Genomic DNA, 14,969 nt, shown 5'->3' with positions numbered 1-14,969 from the left:
AGTCTTGGAAACCCACAGGGCAGTGATTCTCAACTTGTGGGTGCGACCCCTTCGGGGGTCGAATGATCCTTTCACAGGGGTTGCCTGATTCATAACTATAGCAAAATGACAGTTATGAAGTAGCAACAAAAATAATTTTATGGTTGGGGGGGCCACCACAACATGAGGAACTGTATTAAAGGGTCGCGGAATTTGGATGGTTGAGAACCACTGTCAAAGGGGGCAGTTCTACTTCCTAGGAGGTCAGTATGAGTCAGAATCAACTTTGAGGGCAGTTTTTTGTTTGCTTGTTCTTAAGCCCAACTCTCTTCCCTAGATGAGAATTTTCTTCCATACATCCCCGGTAAAAGTCCATGTGCCTTTCCTATCAGCCTGGGCTTGTAATGCCTTAGATACCCAAATTCTCACCATTGGAGTTGACTTCAAGATAGACCGATTTGAGGTGTTGGGCGTCACCTTCAGTCTGCAGCTCTGGGATACTGCTGGTCAGGAGAGGTTCAAATGTATTGCATCCACCTATTACCAAGAAGCTCAAGCCATTATCATTGTCTTCAACTGAATGATGTGGCATCTCTGGAACATCCTAAGCAGTGGCTGGTAGTTCTTCTGGTGTGCTTCTCTTCCTTCCTCCTGCTCAATATGTGCTGATGCAGAAGGATGTACTCAAGGTGGCCCAGGGGATGAAGGCCGATTACTGGGCAGTCTCGTCTCTCATAGTTAAGAATGTTTGAGAATTCTTCTTCGGAGTGGCTACACTCACCTTTGAGGCCAACATGATGGCTGAGCTGGAGACATCAGGGGTCCAGTGCCTTAGGGACATTGTCCGCATCAAGACTAATGACAGAAATCTCTACTTAACTGCCAGCAAGATGAAGCCCATATGCTGCTCATGAAGGACCAAAGAGTTGCCCCTTGGTGGCAATATCCCCAGAGGGGTAACTGGGACCATGCTACTCACTTCCTCCTCCCCAGCACCATGCCAAAGACTGGATGCCCCAACCTGTCTCCAGGGTCTCCCTAGGGTACCCAGCAGGTGGGGTGGGGTGATCTTGCTGTTTTGTTCAGTCTGCTGGGACCTTTGGGCATGAGGAGGCTTAATTATACCAGCTCATATGTGCCTTATGCATTAAACTCTTGTGTTCTTTAGGAAAAAAAAACCCAAATTCTAAACCCTTCAAGGATTTTTGCATTTCAAAAACTATGGGATAGTAAATATGCTTTGGATATTCCTTAGTAGGGAATAGAAATCAGGAGTTGGATTTTACTCTTTTGGCTAGTTTTGAAGATCAAAGATTCTTGGTTGTGTGACCCAGGGACACAGGCATAGACTGACTGTAGAAAAGACAATCATAACTTATATTACATTTATTACTTCTAAGTCTATAAAGGCAGAGATGAAGGAGAAAGACATATTTGGGCTATAAACCTGGACTCAGAAATATAAGCATATACTGATAACAGTGGGAGTTTGGGGTCTTAGGATTTTTAAGTCATTTCCTGAAGCTGACAAAATATAATGTTTCTGTAAAATCATAAGTAAATTAAGTGAAATGAAAATGAGAGCAACATTTTATTAATTTTGGTCCAAAGGTGCCATTTCCATAATATTTAATGAATAAGAATAACTCATTAATTCTTAGTTTGTTTAGATTATGCAACTGCTTTCATTTTAGAAACCTAGGGTACGCCACCCTCAAACAGGAAGACAGAGTTAATGAAAATCTGTTTAAAGTGCTTTGCTACCTTTCATTCAAAGGTGGCTATGCATGCCACATGCTATTAGAAGCAGCAATTGTGGGTCTATTTGTAGACAATTCAATTATGGAAAATACCCAGAAAGAAGTTGTGAAGAGAATACCATTAAACAACCTAGTGGTTGTCTTCTGTTATGAACATTTTAAAGATGAATCAGTCGGTAGCCTTGTCTGTTATTGACTGCAGAATTGGATTGTTCATTGAGCAACCATTTATTGAGATCATAAGGGGCAAGAAGTGATGTACAAGAAGCTCCCTTGGAAGTGAGCCTGGGGGGTTCTGGGATAGGTAAGGGAAGAACAAATTTGCCTTTAGTCTTGCCTGATCAGAAGGGATTTTTCATTGTTAAGATAAGAGTAACTTGGTTAAGTAATATTCAATTACCCTTTATTTTTCAAGCTCAAGATGCGTTAACTTCTCTGGAGTTTTTCCAGCATTTTCCACCTGCCATTTTCTTCTCAACGAATATTAAATATGTTGCTTCACATCAGCATGGAGTCTTTGGGTGGGAAAGTGGCTAACTTCAATGATAACCAAAGCCCCCATCAGAAGAAAGGACTGGCAATCTACTTCCAAAAAATTCAGCCGTTGAGAGCTTGATAAAGCACAGGCCTACTGTGCCACACATGGGGTTACCATGAGTAAGAAGATTCCCCCACATCCCCATCCCAAATCCATCGATCTGTTCAGACTTCTGCCAACTGCTTGGGTCATGTTTGCTTGTGGTTTTAGCAAATATATTTTAAAAGATTTTCCCTTAATTTTGTCTCTTTCCATTTCCTGCTCCCCGACACCATGCCAAAGACAGGATACCCCAACCTGTCTCCGAGCCTGGACAAGGTAGTTTTACCTAGGCCATTTTGCTCAGCATATGGGTCCCTCATTCTCTCTTTGTACTGCGCCTCAAGCCAGAGGGTGGTTATCAGTCTCTGATTTGGATTTTGGCTTAAGAAGATGAAACAAACTCATGTGATCTTCAGGTAGAGTGCATGTACTACCAGGTAATCAGCTAACACTTCATAGGAGTTTAGGGTATAATTCATTCCAGTTAATTACAAAATTTCCTCCCCATTTGTCATGTTTTTTGGTGTGAGGGACCTCCAAAGGGTGGGAGGGAAACTGGCTACGGCCGGATTTGAGCTTTCTTACCTGTAGTCTCTTTGTTGTTGTTATTAGGTGCCATCGACTCTATAGCAACACTATGTGTAACGGAACCAAACATTGCCCGCTCCTGTGCCATCCTCACAATTGTTTGAGCCCATTCTTTCAGCCACTGTATCAATCGATCTCATTGAGATATGACAAAATAATAAGAATTTACAAATTATCAAGGTTTCGTGAGGGAGGGAGAGGAAAAAATGAGGAGCTGATACTAAGGGCTCAAGTAGAGAGAAAACATTTTGAGAATGATGATGGCAACAAATGTACAAATGTGCAGGAAATTGACATATAGAAAGAGTGAGTGATTTGAAGAAGCTCATAATAGTGTAAGTGGTAGAAACACGATTTAAACCAGGATCTATTTGACTGTAAAGTCTCTCTTAACTGCACCATATTGTCCTGGCAGGCACAGGATGTGATGAGAGCTACGCATCAGGTAAGGACATCTAGAGCTCCCTGTAAGTGTACTTCCTGTGGACCCTGGTTGACAGAGCCCAGGGAATGGTGACTGTCCTCCTACTAAGGTGCTGCCCTATTGCTTGTGCCTTATCTTGCAAACCAGAGAAGAGACACATTTAATAGTCTCATGGAGTGGGATTCGGCCGGATAAAAGAATTTGCCACTACCAGAACAGAGCAAAATGTTTGCAAGAATCAAAACAATGTCCTTAATGACTTGGTAATTAAAGCAATACTATATAAGCACAGTTTAAAAGTAAGCAAATTGCTTTGAAAGGAAGAAAAAATTGCAAACCCTTTCAAATGATAGGCCATTTGTTTAATTAGAGCAGAATTTTTTTGTTTGTTTTATGTGAAAGCGGTTGACGATGGGATCCTCAGTGAATTGATAGGGGGGGGGAAAGTCATTAAAAGACAACCTTTCTGAGAATAGCCTGGAAAGACGATTTTAGCAAAAGCCATGAAGTTGATATTTGGCGTGGGTCCTATAAAGAGGGTTGGTGAAAACGTTTGAGTTGCACCCCGAGTTTGGGTTCCTTCAAAACAAAGCTGCGACAAAGGCTCCACGCAAGGAGTTGAGTTGGGAGGAGATCCTGGGACACACAGAGGTGGCGGTTGGGAAGGAAGATGGAGCAAGCAGAAGAGACGATAAACGCTGTGCAGACGTGCAAGCTAGAGAGTCCTTGGGTTAACAGGTTCCTAACTAAAATGTTGACAGTTTGGGCCCACTTTGTGGTGTCCGGGAAGACAGTCTTGATGATCTCATTTTGGAAACTCCACCTCTGAAAGCACTTAGGGGGCACAGCTCTTGTGGGACCCACGTGGGGTCACCACAAGCGGGAATGGGCTCAACAGCGGTTGCTCATGAGCAAGTGATGGTGGACCACCGAGAGCAGCTCTTGGCGAAGCTTCTCAGAGATCGTGTGGAACATCCCGCGATATTATCCTGCTGAGGAAGTGTGGCAGACGGCATTGGTTTGCCACCCTCTATTTGCTGAGGCTTGCTCCCAGGGGCAGTAAATCCTGGTATTTCTAAACTGCTCGGTGCCAGCTCTTTGGTGCTACCGAAAGTCATCAGGGGTCCCCTTGAGGTTGGAAATGAGAACCTGTGGGCATGCCATTGGTCGCCTCAGCAGCTGCTCGAGAATTCCGAAATGGCTCAAGGAGAGACAGGGCGGGGGTAACAGTCTCTATATTACCAACAGACGTTGTAGGACGGCATGCTTCAGATTCGTGCCATACAATAGAAATATAGTGCAAGTTGCAAATAGGAGCTACTTAAAAATGAAACATTGCCTCGTAGGCACATTAAAAAGAAAGCAGGTGAAGTAAAATTTAACAACATGTTTTATTTAACTCATTATCTCCAAAATAATACCATTTCAACACTTCTTCAATATGTAAATTAGTAATGAACTATCTCACATTCTTTTTTCTTATTACGTCTTTGAAATCTGGTGAGCACTTACAGCATATCTCAATAGGGACCAACCACGTTTCCAGTGCTCAGTAGCCACATGGCACTTGAGATTACCAGATTTAGACCATACAGTCCTGGGTCAGTATAAAAAAAGGATTCGTATTTGAGGAGGGTCTAAGAGAACATTTTGTTATTTCCTTTAAAAAAAAAAAGACTCAAGTCATAATCTTTCTCAACAGTTTTTTTTTTTGGTTGTGAAGATTTTTATTTTATTTTTTATTTTTTATTAACATTTTATTAGGGGCTCATACAACTGTTATCCCAATCTATACACACATCAATTGTGTAAAGCGCATTTGTACATCGTTTCTCAAAACATTTTCTCTCCATTTAAACCCCCGACATTAGGTCCTCATTTTTCCCCTCCCTCCCCGCTCCCCCCTCCCTCATGAGCCCTTGATAGTTTATAAATGGGTATTTTGTCATATCTTGCGCTGTCCGACGTCTCCCTTCATCCGCTTTTCGGTTGTCTGTCCCCCAGGGAGGAGGTCACATATAGTTCCATGTAATCGGTTCCCTCTTTCCTACCCATTCTCCCTTTACCCTCCCTGTTTTGCCACTCACACCACTGGTCCTGTAGGGCTCCTTTCTCAACAGTTTAAGGCTTACCCTTTTTATTTGTCCACATTTTTGGATGACACCTCTTTATCATTTATTAACAATTTTATGGAACTCTCTCTGTCTTTGATTTTAGGTTTCTCCTGGTTTAAGGGGCAAGGACTGCCACGATCCATTTGTCTTGAGAACATCGCTAGGAAAATCCTCAGGTTCCCTTGCCCTCGTCACTTATAGCGTGTGGCTCTGTTGTTGGGTGCCTCTGAGTCTGTTGAGACTGACTGCAATCCTGTGTACAACTGAGCGGAACACTGATTGGTTCTGTGCCTTCCTCCCAGCTGTTCTTATGTCTGTGCCCATTATTATCGCCTTGCTGTGGGCATTCCTCTTCTATCCGCCCCTCGACTTTAACAAGCTTGATATCCGCCTCCAGGGACTTACCTCTCCTGCCAACATGTCCAAAGTATGTGAGATGAAGTCTTGCCATCATTGCTTCTGAGAGGCATTCTGGCTGTACTTCTTCCAAGACAGATTTGTTTGTTCTTCTGGCGTTCCATAATACATACAACATCCGTTGCAAGCACCTTAATTCAGGTGCATTGATTCTTCTTCGGCCTTCCTTATTCAGTGCCCAACTTTCATATGCATATGAGGCAATGAAACAAAATCATGACTTGGGTTATGCGAACCTCAATTCCCAAAGTGGCATCCTTGCTCTTTACAGAGGTCTTGTGCATCAGATTTACCCAGTGCAATTCATCTTTTGATCTTTTGACTGCTGCTTCCATGAGCATTGATTGTGGACCCAAGCGTGACAAAATCCTTGACAACTTCCAACATTTCTCCATTTATTATGATGCTACCAGTTGTGGGGATTTGGGTCTTCTGTACATTGAGTTGAAATCCATACTGCAGGCTACAATCCTGGATCTCCGTCTGCAAGTAGTTCAAGAGTTCCCCACTATCAGCAAGCAAGACTGTGTTATCTGCATGTCTTAGGTTGTTAATAAACCTTCCTCCAATCCTGATACCGAAGTCTTCTTCATATAATTCATCTCAGAGTGTTTGCTCAGCCACTTACAGTTTAGGACTTGTATTCGTTTCCTAGGCTGTAATAAAGTAGCAAATACTGGAAACCTTAAAACAGCAAGATTTCATCTTAACACAGTTCTAGATGTTATAAATGCTAACTCAACAGGTTGGCAGGGCCAGCTTCCTCCAACTCTCCGAGGAAAAGGGCCTTTCTTGGTTCTACCAGTTTTGGGTAGCTCCATGTGATTTTTAGTTTGTTACTGCGTAATTCCAATCTCTGCCACCATTTTCTTTTTTTCCCTTACTTTTATTGGGGGCTCTTACATCTCTTATCACAATCCATACATTCATCCAGTGTGTCAAGCACATTTGCACATATGCCCCCATCATTATTTTCAAAGCATTCTCTTCCCACTTAAGCCCCTGATATCAGCTCCCCATTTTCCCCCTCCCTCCCCGGCCCACCCTCCCTCCCAAACTCTAATACGTTATAGATTATTATTTTCATATCTTACATCGTCCTACATCACCCCTCACCCACTTCATCCATTATTCATCCCCCTGGGAGGGAGTTATAGGTTGATCCTTGTGATTGATTCCCCCCTTTTCCCCTCACCCTCCCCTAATCCTCCTGGTATCTCTACATCTCCTTGTTGGACCGGAGGGGTTTATCTATCCTGGATTCCCTGTGTTGCGGGCTCGTATCTGTAGCAGTGTGTATGCTCTGGTCTAAATTGATTTGTAAGGCAGAATTGAGGTCATGGTAGTAGGGGAAGGAAGCACCAAAGAGCTAGAGGAAAGTTGTGTGTTTCATCGGTGCTGTACTGCACCCTGACTGCCTCCATTTTCTCATGGCCTTCTTTCCTCTACGTCCTTGTCCCCACAGCTCTTCTCCTCCTCTAATACGAACACCAGTAAGGGCCCATTTGACTCCAGCTTGACCCTATTTCCAAACAAGGTCATGTCCTCAGGTATAGGGGTTAAAATCCGAAACCTGTTCAATCAATTTTGACCCCTAGCCACCCAATAGCACAGAGTAAAATGGTCCCTGGGAGTTTCCCAGATTGTCAGCCTTTATAGGAACACAGCCCCACTTTTTTCCCATGGAGTGACTGGTGGATCCCAATGACTTACCTTTTGGTCAGGAATCCAAGACTTCAAACATTGCCAGGAGGACTGCTTGTATAGGCATTAAAGCCCCAAATAAAACCCGCTGCCATTGGGTTGATCTTTACAGGGGCAGATACCCTCATCTTTCTCCTGAGGAGCGACTAGTAATCTTGCTTTTAGTCGTCCACAGCACTGTAGCAGGGTCTGTAATGAGCCTTTATAAAGGAGCAACGAGAGGGCATGGCTACCAGTTGGCCTGGCCTCTCAAGGGCTGTTACCATCAAATGAGGTGTTACCTATTGAGACTATATTAAAAAACTTATTTGTTAAATATGCACATATAAATACACAATTTAAAAAATAAATCATTTTATTGGGTGCTCTTATAACAATTAATATATCAATTGTATCAAGCACATTTGTACATATGTTGCCATTATCATTTCCTTTTAAAAAATTTAAGTCATTTTATTGGGGGACTCTTACAGCTCTTATTACAATCATGCATCAATTGTATTAAGCACATCTGTACATATGTTGCCATCATCATTTTCTTTCTTTCTTTTTAAAAAAACTCATTGGAGGCTTGTACAGCTCTTATCACAATCCATATATACATCCATTGTGTCAAGCACATTTGTACATTTATTGCCATCATTGTTCTCAAAACATTTTCTTTCTGCTTGACCCCTTGGTATCAGCAACTCTTTTTGCCTCCCTCCCCCACCCTCCCACCCTTGTGTACCTTTGATAAATGATAAATTATTTATAAATTATTTATCTTACACTGTCTGCTGTCTCCCTTTACCCATGTTTCTGTTGTTCATCCCCCTTGGGTGGGGTGTTATACATCAATTATTGCGATGGGTCCCCTTTCTCCCCCTTTTCCTCCCACCTTCCCCCTATTCTCATGGCATCACTACTCCCATTATTGTTTCTGAGGGGTTTATCTGTCCTGGATTCTGTGTGTCAAGAGCTCTTAGATTCGGTGTAGCTGGACTTGTAAGGTAAAACTGAGGTTATGATACTGGATGGAAGGAAGTATTAAAAAACTAGAGGAATGTTGTGTGTTTTATTGATGCTATACTGTTCCCTGCCTGGCTCGTCCCTTCCTTGTGACACTTCTGTGAGGGGATGTCCGGTTGTCTACAGATGTACTTTGGGTCTCCCTTCTGACCCCCGTCATTTGAATCATATGATTGTTTGATTTGGGTCTTCTGATACCTGATACCTGATCCCAATGACACCTCATGATCACACAAGCTGGTGTGCTGCTTCCATGTGGGCTTTGTTCCTTCCCTGCTAGATGGTTTCTATTTAACTTCAAGCCTTTAAGGCCCCAGATGCTATATCTTCTTCTTTTTTTTAATTATATATCTTCTAATAACTCGGCACCATCAGCTTTCTTTACCATGTTACTAGCTTATGCACCCATTTTGCCTTCAGCGATTGTGTCAGGAAGGTGAGCATCACAGAATACCAATTTTTAGAACAAAATGTTCTTGCATTGAGGGAGGACTTGAGTAGAGGCCTACTGTCTGTTTGCTACCTTTATACTTAACATGTAAATATACATAGGCCTATATCCCTATCATTATATATTAATGTATTTACATATTATACCTCTATAAGTGTCTTTTGCCTCCTAGTTCTTTCCTCTATTTCTTTTTATTTTCCTCTTGTCCCAATATCATGTTTGACCTTTATTTGACTCTCAGTAATTCCTTTCAGCTACATTGCACTTGATCAAACCCCACTAGGCATTCTACACCCTCCTCACCATCGATTTGAGATCTCTTGTTGCTTCCTTGTCCCTGGGTTAAATACACTACAACTTTACACCCATTTCCCCTCCCCTTTTTGCTTTCTTCTCTTTTTCAAAGAATGACCTGGGATTTTCTTCATAAATAAGAGGTTTGGAAGATATTCCTAGTTAACTATCCTTTCATGACTTTTTTATTTCCAATCTTTCTCTTTTCTATTTCTAGTAGAGAGGCTGTTAAAACAAAACAAACATGCAACTACACAAAATCTTTCTTTCTTTTGTTATAGTCGTCAGCATTGGCCATATGCTACAATAATGGTCAAAGAGATATAAGCAGAAGTCTGCTGGTTCTGCGTTCTCCCCGATTACATGATCCTTTCTGGAACTCCACCACGATGGCTGGCAGTGTGGTAGCCATGTGGCAACCAGGAGGCCATTGGCAAGCTGGTGAAAGCCAACATGCTAAGGTCGGCAAAGTCAATGATTGAAGACGATTTGGTGTCTGATGACATTTTCCGGCTGCATTTCCTGTCCTGCAAAGATTTTCAAACTTCGTGTTATACGAGACCATTAAGTTCCCAAACTTATTGCTCTACTGCCCCCTTTACAAGAAAAAAAAATTACTCAGCACCTCCTGCCATCAAAATATGTTGTAGTATGGCTCATAACCAGGATAAAACCCACACTCCAAACTAATTGGCATCGAGTCTATGCCAACTCACAGCAACCCGCCTGGCCGGGGTAGAACGAACTGATTCTGTGGTTTCTGACAGCGTAACTCCTGATGGGAGCAGACAGCCCTGTCTTGCTCCCCAGGAGCATGGAGCAGTTGGTGGTTTCAAATTTCTGACCTTGGGGTTAGCAGCCCATCAGGGAAGTGTAGATAATTGTTTTGCAGCACCCCCTGGATAGTTTCAACCCAAGGGGGCAGTACTGCCCATTTTAGGAAACAGTGTATCAGGCAAATAATATCCTATATATTTAAGCTAATATGAATAGAATTTTCTGATGCTTATAGTAAAGCCAATTTTTATCTGACATAGAGACCCTGCCAAAACCGCCAGTGAAGAGGAATTTCACTCTGCATTTGCTTTCTTTGGCTCTCGTTACAAGTTGCTAATTAGGCAGTCATCCAGAAGTATAATTAAAACAAACAAGTACATAAAACATTGCAAATGTGGAGTTAGCAATTCTCCAGAGGTCTGATTAGATAGCTTGCATCCTTGAAAGGTATAGACCGATCAAAACGTTTACCTTCATGCTCCAACCCTGGAGCCCGTTCTTTTAAATGACTGTAATTTCTTCTATGCTCGTTACTCCCTTCATTTAAAGAAGTCCCCTTCTCCTCCCCCAAATCACTTTAGATCACTCATCTTTGGATCTCCAGATCTTGCCTGGAGCCTAATCTATGGAAGACAGACTAACTTCTCATTTGGAATTTGGTCATTTTTATTCCTTGCTGGAAAAAGTTCCACAGTCTCGGGGAGGAGATGAGCCAGTCAGGGTGCGATGTAACAATGATGAGAAATACAACCTTCCTCTAGTTCCTGAAGGTTTCCTCCCCGCTCCCACTACCATGACTCGAATTCGATCTTGCAAGACTGGCTAGACCAGAGGAGGTACACTGGTACAGATAGGAACTGAAAATACAGGGAATCCAGGACGGATGAGCCCTATAGGACCAGTGGTGTGAGTGGCAAAACAGGGAGGGTAAAGGGAGAATGGGTAGGAAAGAGGGAACCAATTACATGGAACTGTGTGTGACCTCCTCCCTGGGGGACAGACAACCGAAAAGCGGATGAAGGGAGACGTCGGACAGGGCAAGATATGACAAAATACCCATTTATAAACTATCAAGGGCTCATGCGGGAGGGGGGAGCGGGGAGGGAGGGGAAAAATGAGGACCTAATGTCGGGGGTTTAAATGGAGAGAAAATGTTTTGAGAATGATGTACAAATGTGCTTTACACAATTGATGTGTGTATGGATTGGGATAACAGTTGTATGAGCCCCTAATAAAATGTTGAAAAAAAAAAAGTTCCACAAACTTCTTCCAGTCTGTGGATGGGAAGGGCTCAGGCTGTAACTGGCCCCAGATGGCAGCTGGAAGTCATCAGAGACTGTCCCCCGGGGAGAGGGACAGTAGAAACAGGCAACCCAAAGGAGGGAGTAACTTCTCAGAAGACCGTGCCGCCATCGCGATGTCACAGCACTTCTCATCAGTGTGAGTCAGGTGATTATCTTTCATAGTAGAGAGTCCTTGTCTGTCACAGCCGCTTTACCTTCAGCTTCTTGTTCAGATGGCCCCAAATGAGTACTCGTTCGAAGCATGTACAAGTCTTCTATAATTGTGGGTGGACATCAGGATACCTAGAGAAGGGAGGTAAAAGCCAGTGTTCAGATTTGGCCTCCCAAGAGAGGGTAGCAGATTAAACCGTATCTCCCCCAAATGTGTGTTAGAATCCCAAGCTGTATGCCTGTGGATATGATGCTACTTCGACATAGGGCTTTCTTTGAGGCTACTATCCATGTAGGGTGTTGTAAGGTAGTCGAGAGGTGCCAGAAACCAAATCAGTTGAATTAGAACAAACAGGCTTTATTAGGGAGAAAAAAACCCAGCCTGGGCGAAGTCCCACAGTCCACAATGCCTGGGCTGGGGGAGTCGCATTGCAGGCTACAGGGCTGCTGCTTATATGGACAGGTATCTCCGGGTTTCTGGAATGTAAGGTTTCTTTCTGGTTCCGGGTGTATACGTGCCGGGTGTATTCGTCCTGGGTGCAGAGTGGTGGGCAAGAACAAAGCGGGCACTGAACCAAACAGGCTGTGCTGGGAGCAGAGTGGAGGGTCGAGAGCAAAGTGGGCACTGAACCAAACGGGCCATGCTCTGGTCAGCTCCGCAGGTGTGTGTAGGAGATTCAAGGCCACTTGCTGCTAGTTGTTTCAGCTAGCTCTGGTCATCTCCGCACGGGTGGGGAAGACTCAAGGTCATTTGCTGCTAGAAGCCAGCCTGGTATTGATCCGGCCATACAGGTGTGACTTAAACCAGGTCACTAGTGAGTTGAAGGAGCAGCAAAGACACAAAGAGAATAAAGCCCAAATGAGAGTGGGGCAGGGAGGTCAAAGGTCGCCAAGGAATGGAGGAACAGGGGCTACAGAAGATGAGACAGGATTAACCTCCAGTGATGAGAGAATGTCTCCCTAGAGAGGGGCCCAGAATCTGTCTGTCTAGTCTTTCAAATGATGAGAAAATCCACATTTGTTCTTTAAAGTCACCCACTTGTGGTAGCTCTGTTCTAGAAGCACAACATGTGAAGACAAGGAAGCTTCAAAGCTAGTCATGGCACTTTCTCACGCAGGTCGTGATTGTGAAAATAAGCTTCTCTGTTGGCTCCATCCAATTCTCGGGAGTCTCGCTGAAGACAACTTACGGGCTCTGACTCCTATATTTACTGACTAAGGCATTGCTCGTGATAGCGGAGTTTCCACAAGTGCAAGGTAACTTCGGGTTGGAACCATTTACTAGCCTCCTGACCTTGGATCAGTTACTTAACTTCTTGAATATGAGTTTCTGCAATTCAAAACTGGGTATTACAATAGTACTGAAGGAGCCCTGGTGGAGTAGTGGTTACATGTTGGGCTGTGAGCCCCATGGTTGGCAGTTTGAAACCACCAACAGTGCCACAGGAGCAAGACTGGGCTTTCTACTTCCATAAACAGTTATAGTCTCAGAAACCCATTGGTGGTCACTATGAAACCTTAAAGTCATGACTCAAAACAGGAGAGAAATATAATTTCTAAGGGATAATTTTACAAAATCCTGTGAAAAACCCTTAATTTTGATTGAACTTGTCTTAGGTGTCAGAAGGGCTTATGTTTAGCCTTCCGACTCTTGTTCTTAGAAATCTACATGCAAGTACAAAATACTGGGCACAATCCAAGTGTCCCTTGCGGTGATACAATCAAAACAACAAAAATCGACTGCGCCCAGTATTGTGGAATTTTACAAGACTTGGGAGTTAACGTCTCTGCACACTGTCATAAAGGAGTCTGATGGTGCAGTGAGCTAAGTGTTGGGCTGCTCATTCAGAGCTCACCAGTTCAAACCAAGCAGCCCCTCCATAGGAGGAGGATGAGGCAGTCTTCCTCTGGAGAGACTACAGTCTCAGAAACCCACAGGGGTAGTTCCAGTCTGCCCCATAGGGTCCCCATGAGTCAGAATGGACTCATTGGCAGTGGGTTTTAGATTGGTTTGAGCATATATTATTATAAAGACTCCAGGAAATCCTGTTAATTAAAAAGTAAGTGCGGATTCCAAACTACCTTGTGTGTAATAAAATAGGGGAAATGGAGTGTTTTCCTTGGGAAATTTTACTCTTACTTCAGCTGAAGCAGGTGCTTTTGTGTTAGAGAAGCTTATATCCATTACACTGATGAAGTCTCTGTGGACACATGGCAATGTAGAAACATCCTTCCGATGGAAAGTGTAAATCCAAGCAGCTAAACACACCAACTCTGTGGGGACCTTGTCATTTCTTGGTTTCAGGAGCCACTTCAGAGAGAGGGATGGAGTGGACACAGAGCCCATGGGCAGTTTGGGGGTGGAGAAATGATGTTTGGTCCTCACAGCCAGACAGAGAAGTTAAATTCATTCCTTAAGATTACGGGACTGTAAAGATGGTTGCCTTCATTCTCTAGCTGCCTCACATGGACTATTTCTCCTTGTGCTATGCTTGGGAATGCAGTTCACACTGGCCCCGTTACTGGATACTGGGTGGTCTTCCACCAGCAATGGGGCTGTGGCACAATCCCTGAGGGCTCGTCACTCTGGGCCCTCCCCAAACTGCAATCTTTATGGAAACAGTCTGCCATATCTTTCTTTTATGCGGTGACTGGTGGTTCAAGCCATTGACCTTCCAGTCAGTGGTCCAGTGCTCAATTCTAGTGTTACCAAGCTTTCCAGTAAATGTTAGTTGTCACTGATCAAATAGTGCTATAGAGGTATTCATTATTGAATGATTCATAATTACTCGTCAATATTATGAACAAGTTTATGACAAAATTTGTTGTTAAATGAAGATAAGTAGTGATGACTTGTATTCAGGTGGATATGACCTTTATGTTCTTTTGTAAGCAAAACAATTGTGAGAATTTATGGTCTCGTTGGCTCTCCTGTTTGAGCTGCTGGGTGGCCTGCTTAAAGCCATGTCCCAGAGCTAGAACATGAATGTAAAGGGAGAGGTTAAAGACTTTCTAGTTATCCTAGAAAGTAAGGTAAAGTAAATCAATAACAATTCAGCTTTCTTTTCCCTAACCCTAACCTTACACCCTGATTAACACACCATCTATCACATACCAGTATTATAACATCTTTTTTTTCCCCAAGAATTCGTCTTGTTTCCCTTTTTATAGCTATGGGGAAGAGGAGTGGTGACTATCGACACCTCCAGAGACCCCTCATTGTTTTGCTTCTGTGACCTGACTTGCACCTGAACTATAGATGGCAGCTTGGCAGTCATGGGAGAACAAAGTTGTCCAACATTTTTAGATTTGAGAAAACGTAACCTTTAATCCAATCAAGGCCTGCGAGTGGGAGGAGGAGGGTTTTTTGTTTTGTTCCAACTAGTTTACCCAGAGTCTGCAACTGGTTAGGGTTT

The 14,969-nt window shown here is 43.3% G+C and overlaps 1 pseudogene; it reads left to right on the top strand.

Annotated features, from left to right (window-relative positions):
* Positions 1-316: 316 nt before the first annotated feature.
* LOC101638739 lies at positions 317-893 on the top strand (annotated as a pseudogene).
* The last annotated feature ends 14,076 nt before the right edge of the window (positions 894-14,969 follow it).

The sequence above is a fragment of the Echinops telfairi genome, unplaced genomic scaffold (genome assembly GCF_000313985.2).
Source record: "Echinops telfairi isolate 266 unplaced genomic scaffold, ASM31398v2 ScPeMD7_18;HRSCAF=68, whole genome shotgun sequence".
NCBI lineage: Eukaryota > Metazoa > Chordata > Mammalia > Afrosoricida > Tenrecidae > Echinops > Echinops telfairi.
This window is presented reverse-complemented; position numbering and strand designations above follow the sequence as displayed.